Source organism: Eptesicus fuscus, chromosome 10 (genome assembly GCF_027574615.1).
Source record: "Eptesicus fuscus isolate TK198812 chromosome 10, DD_ASM_mEF_20220401, whole genome shotgun sequence".
Classification (NCBI taxonomy): Eukaryota; Metazoa; Chordata; class Mammalia; order Chiroptera; family Vespertilionidae; genus Eptesicus; species Eptesicus fuscus.
In genome coordinates this window covers 79230629-79243965 of record NC_072482.1, presented here as the reverse complement: position 1 = coordinate 79243965, position 13337 = coordinate 79230629, and the positions used below count along the sequence as shown (strand labels likewise).

Below are 13337 nucleotides of genomic sequence, written 5' to 3'. Positions count from 1 at the left end.
TATAAAAAAAAAGCAGTCCTGTGAATAATCTTTTATCTTCCAGATATTTTTTTTCTGTTTAATCTTGGCTCTTCTTCTATATGAGGTACACTTTATTAAAGAATTTGCATATTTTATTTGCTATTAACATTTCATTTTGAGGTCCTAAAATGACCTGGTTGAGGAGCTGATTGGGATGATTTAAAACTCTAGGTGTAAGGAAAAGGTAACAAGGTGATTAGGTAGAGAGCCAGTGGTTTTGCTAGGGTAGCATCTAATGCAAGAATGTGCAGATTTTTTTTTTCCCCCTCTGGGATCATATCATTTTTCCAGAGAGGTAATCTTCATACTTATCCCTGGGGTAGAGGAAGTTAAAAGTATCTTGGCCACAAGTGGGAGAAGTGTTCACTTATACAAAAAAAAGTCTATTACTTTTTTTCAAATTGTATCTCACATCTTATGAATACATTTTGTCACATGAGTGATTCATTGAGAAAAAAAATGCCACGAATTTAATTCCCTAATAACTCTGAACCTTCCCGTTTTGGGATTTGTATTTCAACGTATAGTGGGCCTAAATCCTAGTTTAAGAATTACAGTCCCCTTGATTACAATAGAGTCCTTGTTGCTAAATTACAATATTTCATGCAGTGAGTAAAATGTTGAATGTTAAGTGCATTTTTCCCAAATATTTACTTATCACCGATTTTGTTCCAAAATATTTCACAAATCGACTACCCTTTTTGTTGACTTTTCTTTATACTAAGTTTAAAATAATTTTGGAAAGGCAAAATATTCAGATCTTGAAATTACATTTTCATTGATTTGAAGTAGATTATAGGCTGGTAGAATTAAATATATGCTTTTGTAACAGCTTATTTCTTAAAGTTATATAGGAAATACACATAGTTCCAGAAAAAATAATGTCCAAGTACTTAAAAGTTCTCTCTTGTGATTTTTCTTTCGTTTGCTCCACACACACATACGTAAGTATATATAGTGTAGTTAATTCTGCAGCAATAAGAATTAGCAGCAGCTATAGCGAGGAAAGTTAGGAGAAAGAATACCCTGATCATCCCTTTGAATAGTTTAGGCGAGAACAGGTGTTATTATCCCAAGAGGAAATTGTAAGTGACTTTTTTTTTTTTATTTTGTCATTGGAAGTATGTCCTGCTCTGATAAGAACTTGTGGATAAGGAAATAAGGAATAGCAAACAGCCAAGGGGAAGAAAGCCAGAAAAGCTTGCCTTGTTCCTCCATTCAGAGGTACTTTTTAAGGACTGTGGGTTTTACAAAGAGAAGACTCATTTGGGATGTTACTTACCTCTGTTTGCAGAATAAAAAGACTCCTCTAGAACGTGGCTTTACGTAGGCCATGGATCAAAAATAGTCCATAAGACATATAAGAGCTTTATAAACTTCAAGGTTCTAGGAAATTTCTCCCATTGGAGAGTGCCCCCGTGCTTTCAACAACAGCATTAGAAGGGAAACAGCATAAAAATTAACGATGCAAGTAAAATCACTCCCCTAAGAAATTACTGGAGTTTTGCTGTTGTCTTATTGGTTTGCTCTGGATATTTGCTTACTTCTTTGCTTGTTGATTTTCAGTATATAAATAAAACTTTGCAAGGCCAAAAAAGTAAAATAATCTTTCAGGAAGTTTTAAGATAATATACATTTTTGAGGTTTCTAAGGCTGAGATTCTATTTTGTTTTTCTTAAAAGGAATGTCATAATGCTACACAGTTTTGCTTATTCTACATTTTTGCTTATTCATGAAACTCAAGAAGAAATTGTGTTCATTGACAATCTCTCATTGTGTATTCATCACCATTCTAAACCCTCACTTACTCTAAAATTAAGTGTTCAATGATATTCATGTTATAAATTCATTCTCAGTTGCAAAATGTTCTTGGTGCTTATGAAATTGTACTTTAATCACTTTTAGTCAAAAGTTTAGCAAAAATAGTACTTTGACATACAATGTCAGCATGTTCTTAGATTTTGATAAATGTGGACAAAATCAATAGATGGATACATAAGGAGTGCCCAAATGAAATCCTCATACTTCAAATGCATTTCTTAACATAACTCATAGCTGTAGACTTTCCCTTACTATAATAAAAGAAAATAAATAAGTCATGAAAATGTAATGTACAACATGATGACTATAATCAGTAACAACATTGAAAAATTGAAATTTGCTAAGAAAGTAAATCTTAAAGTTCTCAGCTCAAGAAAAAAAAAATTGTGTGACTTTGTATGGGACAGATGATCATTTTGTAGTATATACAGATGTCTAATCATTATGTTGCACACCTGAAACTAATATGAATATATTATAAGTCAATTAATATAAAGGGAGAAATCTATTTTGATAAGTAGAAAGCCCCTACCCAAATTTCTATTCAAAGAGGACTTCTTTGGCCCTAGTTGGTTTGGCTCAGTGGATAGAGCATCAGCCTGCAGACCAAAGGGTTCTGGATTCAATTCCAGTCAAGGGCAGGTGCCTGGATTGCAAGCTCCTCCCTGGTAAGGGGCGTGAAGGAGGCAACCAGTCAATGTGTTTCTCTCACTTTAATGTTTCTCTTTGTCTTGCCCTTTCTCTTCCACTCTATCTAAAAGTCAATGGAAAAATATCCTCGGGTGAGGATTAAAAAAAAAGAGAGAGAGGATTTCTTTGCAGGAGGCAGAATAATAACTTTAAAAACAAATAGAATCAGTAACTTTAAAATACTGTTGTACTCAAAGGTAATGTGAGTTTTAAAGTTATTTAGTACTCCCAGTTTAGATATTTTAGAACACTATATGCAACATCGATAGACACTTTGAATTTGAATATAGCCCATAATGGGTCTCACTTCATCCGTTTTCTTTTAATATGCCACCCTACTAACTCTTTCCCTTTAGCATTTCACATGATTAATTCTTTCCCTCTTAAAAATAAAACAAACAAAAAAGTGTATACTATCCTCCATTGCATCCATGCCCACACCTGCTGCCTCATGTCCATTCCCGTCTCAACTGGTGACAATCTGCATTTATTTTTCATCTCTCTATGAAGCTGTTCTCATTAAGTTAACCAGTAAGCCCCTAATTTCTGAATCCAGTGAAAATTTTTCTCTATTTTTTCTGAATTACTTGTAACCTTCATCATGTCTGAACACTTCTTTTTCTTTGAGGACTCTCTTCCATTGACTTCCAAGACAACTCTTTTTCTAAGTATTTTCTGCTCTCTTGGGTTTGTTCTTTCTTCTGGGTAACTTTTATTGGTACCTCTGTAAAATTTCATGTACCAAAATGCTTCCGAGTTCCAGACTGCTTCTCTCTTTTGATTCCATAGATTTTCTCTATGTATCTGCACTTTCCTGGCACTCATTCCAAGTGTATGTTGGAGATTCCTAGGTCTAGACCTTCAGCCTGCTCTGTTATCGTTTTATTAGTCTCTACTTGAGTGCCAGCAAAGGAACCTGGGGATTGTCCTTGAGCCCTGCTTCTCTCTTACCGCCCCCCCCCCCCCCCAGTTTAATGAGGTGTTAGTCTCTTTTGACTTTCACCTTTTAAATATCTCTTACTTTTTCCCTCTTTTCTCTATTATTATTGTCAGTACCCTTCAGCCATGGTTATATCTTGCCTGCAGTGCAAGAACAACATTCTCATTTGCTATATTGCTCCTAGTCTTGCCAACCCCATTTAGTCTATTCCTCTAAATTCTTTCCCTTTTGACATTCATCATATCAGTTATCAATTTGTATAATCACTTCTCAATTTGTATAATAATGTGTCATGATAATAATGGTATATGCAAATGCCTTCAGTTGTTTTGATTAGGCAGAAGTGTGCTTAAAGTTAGTCAAAAATAAAAAGTCAAGGGCCATCAGGTATGCTTTCTTTTAATATCAAACAATTTTAAAAAAATTTAGTGCTATACATTTTGGGGGTTCACAAAGCATAGAAACAAACCTTGCAATTATAATTATTTCCCATTACACATAGTAAATGTCCATAACAGAGAAAATCAGTTGAGGAGTTTAATTTAATTTGAATGAATGGGAAAGGAGAGAATTGAGGCATTATAAAGTATGAAAAATTAAATTAAATGTGCATCTCTGCTATTTTTGCATAAAGTAGACCTTTCACTTCCAATACAAAAAAAAAAAGGCCTTTTTTTTTCCTCCCCTTACTCCTGGGTTGCTTGTTTGTATAGTAAGTAAATTTCTGAGAAAAGTGATTACTTAGCCTTTGCATTTAAAAGAACCATAATTTCACTCATATGTGGAATATAAAACTCATAGACAAGACAACAGTATGATGGTTATCAGTAGGTAGCGGGTAAAGGGGGCTAACTATTTGGGGCTGGAAGATTATTTTACTTTGGGTGGTGGACACACAATGCAATGTACAGATCATGCATCATGGAAATATACAATTGAAATCTATATGATCCTGTTAACCAATGTCACCCCAATAAATTAAATTTTAAAAAGAGTATGTATATACATAGTCTACTATTTTTAAAAAATCAAAAGCTTAAATCATGAATTTTGTTTATCATTAAGGATTTTTAAAGAAATAGTGATCTGAGAAGTTATTACTTTCATAAAGATGGAGATATCGGAGATTTCACAATTTGCTTTAATATAGCTACAATTACTTTTTTCAATTGCTTTGTTAGTAGGTCAAGGAGAAATCATACCTAAGAAGGAAGGGTCCATGGAGAAAAGAGACCAATCATATCAGAATTAAAATTAAATTAAAAAATTTAAATCAAGGAAACCATTTTTTTCTGCTTTCAGTATATTGTGCAAATTCATACGTTTTTAAATGGGAAATAGGAAATGTCATAGCTGCTGAACTACAGCGATATGAGCTGTGTGGTCAGGGTGGAGGCAGGGTACAATATACCTGTGGCAGCTTTCACTCAGGAAATTACACTTAAAACATTCTGACTACATTATGGAGCCACCAGAAAATTTACAGTGATTTCTTTTTAGTGGAACAAAGTACTTGCTCTTTTTCAGCTGCGAATCCTTTTCCAACCATGCCACACTTACCAGGCAGTGCAGATTCAGGCACAGAAATGTATTTGCCCTGAACACACCTGCACACAAACTCACACATACAAAATTTTGCCAACTACCTATTATTTCTTTGTGTGTATCAAGTTAGCCATCAACTACAATTTGTGTTTTAGTTTGAATATTAATTTATCTTATCAAAAATGCCTTTCACTTAATCTCTCTGAACACTGTTTTATCTAAAATGTGTTCATAATTTCATATTTAATATTATATGGAATAGAATAAAAACTAGTATGAAATTAAAATTTTATCAATTATGTTTCATGCAGAGTAAAAAGGTACTGTGACCAGATATAAAAAGTATCTATGTAAATAATACTGCAATGAACAAAGGGGTGCATATATTCTTTTGAATCATTGTTTGGGGTTTCTTTAGCTATATACCCAGAAGTGAAATCTCTGGGTCATAGGGCAGTTCTATTTTTAATGTTTTTGAGAAACCTCCATACTGTTTTCCACAATGGCTACACCAATTTGCATTCCCACCAATAGTGGATGAGGATTCCTGTTCTTCACATCCTCATCAACACTTGTTGTGTGTTGATTTATTGATAGATAACCATTCTGACAGGTGTGAGGTGATATCTTATTGTGGTTTTAATTTGCATTTCTCTGATGATTAGTGATGTTGAGCATCTTTTCATATGGTAGTTACAAAATAGTTATGGAGATGTAAAGTACAGCATAAGAAATGCAGTTAATAATTCTATATAATAAAAGGCCAATATGCAAATAGACTGAACGGCGGAACAACTGAACAACTGGTCACTATGACATGCGCTGACCACCAGGGGGTGTGTGCGGAACATGGCAGGCATTGGCCACAGCAGGATGGTAGAGCAGGTGAGGGGGGAGCACCAGACCAAGGCGGGGTGCCGGTCGCTGTCATCAGGGCGAGCGTCTGGTGGTAACTGAAAATTCTTTGCTCCCGCACGCCATAGTCCCGCCTGGCACTCACACCAGCTGCCAGCGCTGGCCCCACTCGCACCCACAGCCAGCACCAGAGCCGCTTCTCACACCCGCTGTTGGTGCCTGGCACCGGTCCCGATTGCTCGGCACCATCAGCGGGTATGAGTGGCGGCTGCCAGCCCTGATCACCCCTGAGGGCTTTTCCACCTCCCGCTGCTCCTGAGGGGCAATCAGGGCAGCAGTCGCCACTCGCACCTCCTGATGATGTTGGCCCTGGTCACACCTGCTGCTGGTGCTGGCCCCAATTGCTCTGCATCATCAGTGGGTGCAAGTGGGGCCAGTGCCTTCAGCATGTGGGAGCAGCAGCAGCAGAAGCAGGGCTGCCAGACAGGGGACCAGGTGGGAGGGGCCAGGCAGGGGTGCGGAGGATGAGCCTCAACGCCCACAGTTCCTTTGAAGGTGCACGAATTCGTGCACTGGGCCCCTAGTATTATAATAACTATGTATGGTGCCAAATGGGTACTGCAATTATCAGGGGAATCACTTTGTAAAGTGTATGATAGTCTAACCATTATGCGGTACATGTGAAACTAATTCAAAATAATGTTGAATGTAAACTGTAATTGAAAAAATATAAATAAATAAATCCAGTCCAATAAAAATATCTAGGCTAATCAAGTACAAACTGTATTAACTAAATTTGTAAAATATTGGTTTCTCTGTTAATTTATGTAACATTCTAATTAAAATAAATATATTTTACAGTTGCAAGTAGCACAATGGAAAACATTTTTCATTAGACAGTTGCATAAATGTCCACTAAAATTGAAACTAACAGCAAAGATGAATGTAGTAACTACAAACTTAGGAAAAAACTTCAAGAACATAGCTGTTTACAAGCAATTTGTATACATGTGCTTTGTTAGAGGAAGTATAATATATTGTGAATGGAGGATGCATTAACTCTTTCAGACATAAAGATTCTATTTTCCAAATAACTTCATTCATATAGGTGATATACTTTGTGTACATCAGAATTCAGCTTCCAGCTGTTTTCTGATGTTGAAAAGTAAAACACTAAGGTTTAAAATGGTTCTGGGGACACAGCCTTCCCTGTCAGGGATTCTAGCAGATGCTGGTATAATTTAATATTCGTGGAAGACAGAGCAAATATAGAATAGCATCAAATTGCTTTTGCAGAGTTTTCAAGCCAGATGTCCCTTGGCATTTACATGGAAGAAGTCTACTGTGTAACAAGTTGCATAATTTTGTGTGCAAGTTCTCTGCCATGGTATGTAGTCATTGGTGTTTTGACAGCCATCTGCTCAGGCCTTACTTTCTCTACTTAGCCATAGCTAAATTTGAACATTTTTCAAAGTGGAAAATTCCAGGTAGTTTTGAGTATAAGAGAATATAAAATTAGTACTTACTATTAAAATTTTTAAAATAATACACATCTTTTGTTCAGTAATAACCCTGTGTTGAAACAAAATATCTTATAAGTAACTGTACAAAATAAATAAGATCTTTGAGAAGAGAGACCTCATCCTCTTATTGACCGAGTTTGTTTTCATTGTGTGCAAGGTTCTAGCTAGACACTGAGGGAGTTGCAGAAATTAGTAACTCCACAGTGACTGGTCTAAGGCTAGCCTTGTTTGTATACACTAAGCACTTTATAAATTTTGCTGAATGAACGAATGAATATATTAGAATCCTTACATAGTAGCCTGTTTATTTGTAGAAAATTTCTGCTAACAGCTAATAGGTTTTAATATGTTGAGATGTGCACACACACACAGTGTGTGTATGATATATATGTGTATATATATATACACATATATATATACACATATATATGTATATATATATGTTTATACATTGTAGGTGGATGAAAGAGTTTGATTAAAACTTTTGAGCATTAACTATGCAATTACTGATATGTTAGGCATTCTGGAGTTTCAAAACAACATCTACATAAAAAGAATAAAATAAATAACATTTTAAAAATTAATATATAATATAGATTAATTGGTAAATAGGAAAGGATGGGGATTTTTTTTTTATCTGGAGGATGTATTTTGAGCTGATTTAGAAGGAAACATTAAATTTAGACCAATGGAGAATAATTAAAGTAGGGAGATTAACACAATATAGATGAGGTGGGTAATGTTGTATTCGTGCATTAATTGAGTCATTTATCAAATTTTTAATACTTCTTTTGGCCCAGCATTACATTAAAAAGATATATTATTAAACAAGCTTTCAATTTAGCTTACAGAGATAGAGACATAAACAAATATTATTATGAGTATCTAGAAATCTTAAAGCCCTATAGCTATCAGTTTCATAAGCATGATTTACAAGCCTGCTCCATTACTCACAGGGTCAACAAAATATATATCTCTAAAAATAACACTTTATTGGGCATATTTATTATAGCCAAGCAATATATAACATTCTGAAAATTTTATTTAACTCTCTTATTCAACATGCTTGGGAGCAATTAATGTTTAGAGTATATATAAGTATATATGCTGAAAACATTTCATTCAATAAGTTGACCTTGAGTTTTGGATAAATTTTGTAGCCCGAGGGCATCAATATGGTCCTTAAATTTAATCTTTTATGTGTGTCTGAATTTAATCTCTTGGTATTATCAACTCTTTATCAATAATTTAATATTTTGAATGAAATCATTAGCTTTTGGGATATTTTACTCTGACCAGTAATTTTTAGCCATAAGCCAACCTAATGGCACTCACAAAATTCAATATCAATAAGAAAGAATGACCAATCTTTGACTGTCTTGTCATCACTGAATTCACCAAATATATAGTTCACTTCCAAAATAATCCTGAGTATACTATCTAGATATGATTTTAGATGATATACTACATTGTTAAATTAACCAGTAGTGCAAAAATAGATAAAGTATTATTTCAAATACAAGGAGAGAACAAGTTAGAGAAATGGGCAGACACAAATCAGAAGCTTCATGTATAAAACTGAAGAGCAATTTGCTCTGGAAGCAAAAACCTTATGACACTAAAACAAGATGATGAAGAAATTACTCTGTGTGCAATTGTGGAGAAAAAAAATAGCTTGTGATACCGTAGTGATCTGGGAGCTCATTATCCAGCAGAAATGAAGAGCTCTAACTACCATGCAATTAAAGTACTAGAGAGTATAAATAAGAGTGTATCGTGTGGTGGCTTATAAAAACTCAGAAGTGGGTAGAATTTTAGTAGAGTGATACTCTTAAAAAGGAAAACTCATTAAGAATATTTAATTAGAGAGCAGTAAAAGACCTTCTGCAACATCTTTCAAGAAAGAATGTTGAGCCTTAACCAGTTTGGCTAGGTGCATGGAGTGTTGGCCTGTGGACTGAAAGGTCCCAGGTTCAATTCCAGTCAAGGACATGTACCTTGGTTGTGGGCACATCCCCAGTAGGGGGTGTGCAGGAAGCAGCTTATAGATGTTTCTCTCTCATCGATGTTTCTAACTCTCTATCCCTCTCTGTAAAAAATCAATAAAATATATTTTAAAAAAAGAAAGAATGTTGATTCTGGATATCATACTTATTGTAAGATTGGTATTCCAAAAGCTTATCATCCCTGGACATTATAGAAATATTCTCCTTCATCCCCACTAATACATAGCCTAGATTTCATCAACTTGGTTGCCAAGCAGGAATGGGAACTGGGTAAGTTTCAGTGTGGACAGCTAGTAACCACTCCAAGTTATGAAGAATTATATTCTCTATTTGTGTCCCAAACTCATTGACTTTAATGAAGATAAAACACTTTTTGAAGATATGGAAACTGTTGTAATGAGAATACTTATAATGGTGTTTTTCTGGGGAACTCTAAAGAAAATTAGGAAATTTAAAGGGACTGAAGTTATTAAAGAGCCTAAAATTGGTGATAAGTTACTTCCTTAATGCCTACAAGTGGTTGGAGAAAAGAGAAATGCTTTCAAATACACAAGTTGTGAGAAATTACATGAGTTGTGAAAAAATATATATAATGTTGTGGGGCGGGGGAGAAGGGGTGGAGAAGACTCCTCAAAATCAAGGGAAACTTTTGGAAATGGTTTTAGTGAGAAGTAGTAACTTATTTTGTTCCCATTTTGAAAGTAGTTGCATAGTAACTTACTTTTGATCACATTTTGAAAGTGGTTTCTCAAAATTTTCTAGTTTTAAAAATCGTTAAGTTAACTTTTAGGAGTGGCATGGTCACTTCTTCCTCAAATTTCTAGGGCAACCAGGTATAGAGCCTTCTTGCCTTTGCCATTGGCTCAGAGATGCTTGCTAAAATCCACCACTGGCTCTCGGCTAGAATATAGAATTTTTCCCTTTGACAGCAGTTGACTCAGCATCAGATCCTTTCTCTAAGACCTTATCTTTAATTTATCTCCAAACCTAGATTCCAGATCTTTGTGTAGACTTATAAGGTAAACATTCGTTGAATCTGGTTTCTCTGGACTTTGATCCACCCTTACCTTAGCTCACCCACTGGACTTGAACTCTGACCAGACTTACTTTGAGTATCTCTAAATTTTTTTCCTGCTGCTTACTGTCCACCCATACTTCTGGTCCTCTACTTACTATCTCCAATATTCTATCATATAATTCTCTTGCACTGTTTTAAGCTCTGTTAAGGCAGGGTCCCTAACTGCTCTGTTCATTCTTGTATAATTACTGCCTAGCCAAGTGCCTGGACAGTTAGAGGAATTAAATGAATATGTGTTACATATAGTCAAAGAAGAACTGGGATTGAATTTGAAAAACACAAGTTCCAGATTTAGGAAATTATCTGTCATTACTGATCTTAAATTATTTTATCTATAAAATTTAGATAATAAATGTCTATCCCATCTATCATAGTTTCATTGTGAGAATCAGGCTAAGTGGAAATACTTTGAAACATTCAGTGCTACACATTTATTATGATCATTAAATTGCATTACTCAGACATTTACAATATGTACCCTGTGACAAAGGCTCCTGGTTTTGGTTTTGATTTTGTTTGCTTGATACAGATCAGCTGAATTAGAACAAATATATTTACTTGCAGTTGTTTTTTTTTAAGAAGTTGGAATTGGTGACTAAATTAATTCACAGAATCTCTGAGGTCATTTACTTTTTTTATGAATATTTACTGAGCACATATTTGATGTCAATGACTCTAATCCGCCATGAGAATAAAAAGATTAATAAATTATGACCGCTATCTTCAAGGAACTTACAGGTTAGTGGTTATATAGAATGTTGGTAAGAGGCTAAAACAAAATTATGATAAAAACTCATTATATCTGAGAGTTTTATATATTCTTGGTAAATGGAAATTATTATTAGCAACACTATCCTAAATGACTATAAAATGCTGATTTTTCACATCAAGTATTTATAAGAACAGAGTATTTGTGACTTTTTCTGCATATTTATGTGTGTGTTCAAACAGCTGCTAGAGAACAAAGTGTTTTGCTATAAACACTGTCAAATCTCACTTCAAAAAAATATTTGTCTATAAAACAAGTATTTCCATAGATATACTGAAGCTTCATAGAATGTGCTTTTAAAGCATAAAACAGAATTAGATGCTTGAGTCAGCTGTGAAGTATTCTTTTTTATGTATCTCTCATTCTAAGTCTTCACTCTGTGGATCAGGCTAAGACCTGGTACAATTTGAAAGTAATAATGGTATATAAAAGTTCCTGAAGCAGCCCAGCAGTGAGGATAACTTTAACATTGTATTTATTAGAACCATACATTTATATCTTCCAATGTTTTATTTTTTTGAGGGGTGTGCTGGGGGAGAAGAGAAGTGGATATTAGGAAATACATCCAAATCCATCTAATGTTTGATTTATCAACCAAACCAACTTAATCACAAAGAGAATTCAAAGTGGCTCACAACAAAACACAGAAGACACTTTTATATATTTTCCAAAACAGAAGATGAGAAACTTCTCAGAGGGTAGGGATTTGGGCTTAAGAAGACAATTAACACAATAATTTTAAGAAAATATTGGTTTTAGTCATTAATGTTAACATTACCTTTGTGTTGTCAAGCCACTAAAACATCAAAGAAATATATCTGTGGGTTTTTTGTATGCATTTTTTGTCATATTTTAACAAAAGGAGGTTTTCCACTTCTTCCAAACAGGCACACAATTTATGTACTGAATTCTAAAGTGAATTTCTCATTGGAGAATATTTTTAAGCACCTTTATGTGTTCAGCCCTGGCAAGGCTCTGAGAGTACAGTGGAATCCAAAATTAATAGAACAACCGTGGAGCTCCCGTTCCAGCAAGGAACATAGACTTGGACACATGATCATTATACAAAACTAGAGGCCCGGTGCACAAAATTTGTGCACTTGGGCGGGGGTCCCCTCAGCCTGGCCTTCACCCTTTCACAGTCCGGGAGCCCTCGGGGGATGTCTGACTGCCGATGAGGTGGGAAAGGCTCCCACCACCGACACTGCACTCGCCAGCCGTGAACCCAGCTTCTGGCTGAGTGGCATTCCCCTTGTGGGAGCGCACTGATCACCAGGGGCCAGCTCCTGCATTGAGCACCTGCCCCCTGGTGGTCAGTGTGCATCATAGCGACCGGTCATTCCACCATTCTGTCGATTTGCATATTAGCCTTTTATTATATAGGATTGTGCATTGCAATCAGTGATACACAAGAAAAGTGAAGCATAATTAGGGATTGTGATGGGGGACTATTTAGAAAGGGTTAGGGAAGATCTGAGAGGAAATATGATATAATGAAGAAACACTTGTGAAAGATGGGAAGGTAGGAAGAGTGGAGGAAAGTTAAGGAGCAGGGATTTTAGGCAATGTCCCGAGGAAGAAAAAGGAAGAACCTTGTTCTAGAAACAGTTCAAAAGCAGTAGTCTTTGAATGTGCTGAGAGGATATTGTAAATCAGAATATTAGTTCTGAATTTTAACCTAGATTCAGTTATAATCCAGTCAAGGATTTTAATAGGAGTGACCTGATCAGATTTACATCATAAGAAAATCCATGTTGTTAAAAATGGACTGAAGAAAGGCAAAGGGTAATCAGGAGTCTGTTTAGGAGGCTATTGCAGAGTCCAGATGTTAAATGCTTATAATGTGGCCCCACGTTTTGGCTGTGGTGCTGGAGGGAAGCAGATGGACTTGAAAATAATTTTGGAGTTAGAATAGTATTTAGTGATGGACTGGCATCAGCAAAGACTCCTAGTTTTCTGTATGGGATCCTGTGTGGGTAAAGTAGAATGTGTTTAGCCAGAGAGAACCTAGGAGTAGTTTGTTTGGGGGTGGGGTGGGGTGAGATGGGAGAATGACAGTGGTGCTGGAACACTGGAAATCATTAGCTCT

At 35.5% G+C, this 13337-nt stretch overlaps 1 protein-coding gene across 1 annotated transcript in view; it reads left to right on the top strand.

Moving 5' to 3' along the window:
• Window positions 1-13337, top strand: part of LAMA2 (laminin subunit alpha 2) — a 489326-nt gene that overhangs the window by 90033 nt on the left and 385956 nt on the right. The gene's annotated exons all lie outside the window — the stretch shown is intronic.